Source organism: Nanorana parkeri, unplaced genomic scaffold (genome assembly GCF_000935625.1).
Source record: "Nanorana parkeri isolate BGI_ZX_2015 unplaced genomic scaffold, ASM93562v1 scaffold222, whole genome shotgun sequence".
NCBI lineage: Eukaryota > Metazoa > Chordata > Amphibia > Anura > Dicroglossidae > Nanorana > Nanorana parkeri.
This window is the reverse complement of record NW_017306490.1, coordinates 865438-871437: the sequence shown is the minus strand read 5'-3', so window position 1 is coordinate 871437 and position 6000 is coordinate 865438. Positions and strand designations below refer to the sequence as shown.

Sequence of the window (6000 nt, the reverse complement as noted above, 5' to 3'; positions counted from 1 at the left end):
AAAAAAAAAAAACAGATTTAATCAATGATTTCTATAGTACAGGCTAGAAAATAAGAAAATACTGATTGTATGGTTACGTTTATGCATGATGTGGTCCTTTATATGTGCACTGTTTGCTTGTGTATTGTGTCTATGCATTTGTATAGACTTAGTATATTTAAATTACTAGCATATTTTATGACTATGAGAAAGGATGGAACTGATTTACCTAAGGTGATTTGCAACTAGATTTACAGGATTGATGGCTCGGAATCAGGTTAGGAAATGCTTTGCCTTTGCTTGTCAACAAGGCAGTAGTATTGTGTGCGAGTGAGTGATCAGCGAGTGTACCAGTGCTGGTACATTAGTTTGCTTCCTAAAAGTGCCAATCTTGTTTTGAGCATGGGAGTGCCAGTACCGTATTGGTACAAATATGTTCATAACCAATTATTGTTCAAGAGCACATTTCTCTGTTGCAATGTATTTGACACTGATGTTTATCCTATATATGTTATTCTGCACATGTGTAAAGCACCCAACAAATAATGTATAACATTCAAAAAGCAGACACTAAAGGGTTGATTGCTGCAAAAGTTGCATAGCTATTCATCCACCAAAACTGCTTGTGCAATTGTTCTGTGCATATTAACCAGACTGTTGGTAGAATAGGACAAAATCAAGAGTTCTTATGGTATTATCTCCTCTAGTCGAATGTTCTTCATCTCTTACTAGAAGGCAATAGAGTATGTCAGTTTCAGTATTCACATTAATGTAAGCTGAATTAATTTTCTCACGAGAGAAAATACCCTAAGAACATTCAATTTTGCCCCATTTTCACAGCAGTCTGGTTTAAGGAGAATTATGGGGAGAGTGAAATGCACTCATCCCCATAGTTAGAGCCGATGTGAGACACTGCCACTACAACACATCGGCTCTATAGCTCAAGAACTGAGTGATCACAAACAGCTGATCACGCTTCTCCCTTCAGAGAGCGGTGATTTTCAGTCTCCGCTCCCTGCAGGGACTCCCCTCTCCTCTCCGTCCCTTTAACGCTACTGGAGGGACAGACGGGGAGGGGCAGGGCACATCTGGCACTGCCTCTTTATAGCAAGCTGTCAATCGGGTAATGGGGTGGATCCTGACAAAATTGTCAGAATCTTTCCTGGCTGCCGTGTGGCTCTGCGCTGTCAGCATATAGCTGGCAATAGTTAAGCTTTGTACATGCAATTTTGCATGTACAAAATTAATTTACATGCAATTGTACTGGAAGAATAACTATGCAGATTTTTTATTGATAGACCCTAAGTTAACGGGTGTGTTTAATGGTCTGGTCTTTTCTGCCCGTGCGTGCCCGCTAGGGGGCGCGCGCGAGCAGAAAAAAAATTGCCGTCTGGAGAGGGCAACCCGCAAATGCAGCAGTGCCGTCCGTCCGTTTTTTTACTACGGGCGGACAGCAAGAGGTTAAAGTAGAATTAAAGTCTTTTTTTTTAATTTTACATATATTAATGCTAGCAAGCAGTAGATATATGCAAAAACAATCTAAAAAATAAAAATGTTACCAAATAGGTAAATGCTTCCCTCTGTCACTGCTGCTCGCTGCAGCATCAAGCTTCCTCTGAACTGCCATGCAGAAAGATCTGGGCGGGCACATGCGCAGTGGAGATCACCGGCCCCGGTAAGAGGTGAGACTCAATAGAAGTCAATGCAGGCAGCCATGAACATGCACGCTGGACAGACACCGTGGGACTCGAGGAGTCTGCGCTGGATCAGAGACCAGCACCAGTGCTGGAGGAACTGCTGGAAACGTCTGGTAGGAAGAAGATGATCGGATCGAGAGACATCACTTAAGGTAAGTCCCTACAGCAGGATTGGGGGGGGGATAGAGTTTAAGGTCACTTTAACTTCACCCTAACCCCAAAACCTCAATATAATTTCGAGATTTCTGCCTAACCAACAGACCTAAAGCCTTACCTTCACACCCTGAGGCATGACTGTACAGAGGTACATTTAGGATACAAAGACTCTGCTATGAATTAGGAAGATTGTGATTACAGACAGCCTTTAGACAAAGGGAAAGGTTGTGATTTTGGTTTTCCTTGTGCACCACTGCTGTTGTAAATGTGTGTGTACATACAGTATATTGTCTCACATTGTGATTGGCTCCACTAAAGTTGCATAATACGGTATTGCAAAAGTAAGAATGATCAAATGTGATCAATGGTCACCGGATACTGAAAAGTTGGCAGATTTCAGATGACTTTTTATTTCCTTGATTGATTAGAGATAAGCCAGATTTGCTTGACAAAGCCCACGTGGAGCTTGTCCTAAGTGCTAGTAGGTTCTTGGTAATGAAAAACATAATCCTGTACTGGCTACTTATATTTCCTGGGGACTCAACTGTATTATAATTCATGTAAATGTGAGGTATAAATGTTGGCAACCCCAACTGACTCACTAGGTCACTTTAATAACCTAAATAACCCCTAGCACGCCCTCCCAGCTCCAACATATTTCTAATGGGCAATGAAGCAGCCCTTCATAGTGATGGGCCAATAGGCTGCAGACCTGTTTTTTATACCTATGGGCAGCTTTTTTTCTCTTAAAGTGATATTAGAGACAAAATGTTTTTAAGCTTTTTGAAATGCTGATGAAATAACTTTGATTGATCACACTATAGAGACTACACTTTGAATTATCGCTGCACTTGTCAGTGTCTTAAACAGCTTTACACCATTAATAGTTGGAAGTTTGCACATGCTTCTGGAATACAGGTTTTTTAAAGATTTATAGATATAGTGTACTCTCTCTGTTTTTATATATTTATTTTTAGTACAGCAGAGGGCGATCACATATATTGTAGGGCTGTTCAGATCCCAAGTACCATACTGGTACAAGTACACGTAACAAGTACAGACACTTTTTCAGCTCCAAGACAAACTCAAAAGTTAGGAGGCAGCTGTCATTTTTAAGGAGCATACGGGGCTCCTGGGATTTGTACATCCCTGTTTTAATGTATGATTTTATATATATATATATATTATATATTAGGGATGCACCGATACCATTTTTTCCAGACTAAGTACCGATACTTTTCCAAGTCCTTACAGATACAATTACTGATACATTTTCGTGTATTGTCATGTGACAGTTTTTCTAAAACAAGACAGACTAATGATTTCAGGACAGTGGTGGCGCGCCAGAGCCCTGTCACAGCTGCAACTGCTGCAACCCTGGCAGTTCTCAAGAAAATGCAAAGTATCAGCACTGGTATCTGAACTCTTATCTGAACATCCCTAATGTATTGTATTTTTAGCGCTGTTATATAATTATAATATCTTTGGATCAATTTGGGTATTCTTATACCGGCTTGTTACTATTAAATATATTTAGGGAGCACAGACTAATATTATATTTTATAAAGTGTGTGATTGCCTGTCCAAAGACTTTGTGCACTACCTTGCCTGTCTGCTGGAGCTACCCAGATAGTTCTGAGACTTTGCTGGATGTAAAATAGGAGTATATTGTTCTGTAATAGACTCTGTAATTTCTTTAATGGGCTATTCCATTCTGCCAGTGATCAGAATGTTCTACTTTACCTCCCGAGAGAGCTTACAGCTGTGCCCTGGTGTAACGTGTATGCAGGCTGCCATTGCTAACTGGACCTTTTCAAAATATTAGTTCCTGCCTGTCATGCTAATCGACCAGGTTCAGTATTTTCTAAATTACTCATTTTTAACAAGTATACAGATTAGGAGTTCTGACTTTCCATTCCACATACTTGTTTCCGGCCAGTGTTTTAGAAAGAACTGCAGTAAAGGACGGACAGGCAACTAGCATCCTGTTTATTTCTGCCAGTACAGACTGTTGGGTTGCCTGTAAATTAAAATAATCTTATCTACACTGGATCTAGCACAAAATGTACTTTTTGGGGTGTAATTACGTGTCTATGGTGTTTAGAGGCATATGCACGTAAACTAATTCTGTTGGCTAAAATATTTATTCTAGTCACTAGAATGAGTTTGCCAGTAAGCTCCTCTCCAAACACAGACTTGAGGTATGCTGCGGCAGTATTGCAAGGGGTAGGAGGTTGTGGAGATCTGGACAGAGGCAGACTTCTGTCTTTTTCTGAATTCTGAGGCAGGTCCTGGATGCCGCTCACCTTGCATTTGCATTATGCGTTCTAGGGATGCACCGATACCAAGTACTGTACTTGATACAAGTACAAGTACAGATACTTTTCGAGCTCCAAGACTAGACTAGAGAAAAATTAAAAAGTTAGGAGGCAGCTGTCATTTTTAAGGAGCACACGGAGCTCCTGGGATTTGTACATCTCTGTTTTAATGTATGATTTTGTTTTTTAAATCTATATAGAGGGATGCACCGATACCATTTTTGGGAGTACACGTACTAATACTTGCCCATGTACTTACAGATGCAAGTACTGATACATTTTTGTTTATTGTCATGTGACAATTTTTCTAAAACAATACAGACTAATGATTTCAGGACAATGGTGGAGCGCCAGAGCCAGGTCCTAGCTGCAACCCTGGTAGTTCTCGTGACAATGCCAAGTATGGGCACCAGGCCCGGCACTACCGCAAGGTCAGGCAGTCGCCGCCCAGCTAAATTAGGACCCCACCTGGAGCTCCTCCCACCGGACCGGAGAAAGGCTGACCTAATGATAGTTTTTGCTTTATTAATTTGCTGCAGATGATTTAGGGAGCTCTATGAAGTGAAGAAAAACTAACAATGTGATTTTGAAACCACAGTCCTAGCACTAGGCTGCTTATGAATTTTAAGGTAGCATCAGAAATGCAATGGTGTAGTCTTCATTCTTCTTTCCATTGTCACAGACATGCATGTTTTAAGGAAAGACAAGACAGAATATTAATATACCTCCACCTTTCTGGTAGCATCTTCAGAAACAAATGGTCAGAGAAGTAGCACTTGCTGGCCACACTCATCCCTTGGTGAATCATTTTATTTTCAATGTACCACCAGTGAACATTTTCGGTTTTAACAGCACAAGATCTTCACACCTGACTGTGAGGATAAATATAGGGATTAAATTAGTGTGAGAGTATGGGTTAAGGGTTGTGTTATGGTTTGGCTTAGGGTCAATGGTTGGGGGTTACTTCTTTAAAGGTTATGTTAGGAGGACGAATAGATTAAGAGTAAACGGTTCATTTTAATTGTTAGAATAAATCCCAACTCCTGCCAAAATGTAATATTCTGTTAAGAGCGGGGAAAGGCTAAAACCTCTGCTTTTGTCAATGCCACATATACGGTATCTATGTTTGGGAGATTTCTGCTTACTTCCTGTCAGGATAGGAAGTGAGGGGACTCTCTCCTGTGGGGGCAAAAACAAAAGCACATTTTTATTAGAGTGAGTAAGGAACTTCTGACAATGTTTTTAAAACTCGTTGAGCATTCATGTTCCAGTGACAACGGCTCTCATATTTGTTGACATGGTGTCAGAGGAGACAGAAATTGAGGGAAAATCTCCCCACTTTGATCCCAGACATAAATAAAAACCTTATAGACATGTATACTTGTACACAAAACTTGCACTTCAAAACTAAAGGCAAAAAATATGGGTTGGAGTTAGGCTTTAAAATATGGTTAAGTTGTAGGTATAGAGTGTGTAGCAACCATGCCCTAAGCGAGTCCCAGTATTATTATTTGCTTCTACCTGCTGCTGGGGTATGAACTGACAACAGAACAAGGAGATACAATAATGTTGGGTTATAAATATTTGTGTCTCCCTTACCAACTTTTATGAGGTTTTTGCCAGTCGGTCATGCTGGGGCAGGGCATAAATATTTGGGGCTGACCTTGTGAGTGTCTCTTCCCCTTGGGCTCTGGCCTGGGGGACGATGTGTTGCTGACTGTGTCTAAGTTAGGACTGCTGCCTAGGGAAGTGCTGGGGCGAGTTACTCTGCTGGAAGGTGAGGCTGAGCTGGATCCTTGCAGAGGCCTGTTAACTCTTTTGGGAGGAGGAACGGAGAAGTCTGCTAACCA

The 6000-nt window shown here is 41.0% G+C and overlaps 1 protein-coding gene across 2 annotated transcripts in view; it reads left to right on the top strand.

Annotated features, from left to right (window-relative positions):
• EPS8L2 (EPS8 like 2) overlaps positions 1–6000 on the top strand; it is a 116442-nt gene that overhangs the window by 79731 nt on the left and 30711 nt on the right. The gene's annotated exons all lie outside the window — the stretch shown is intronic.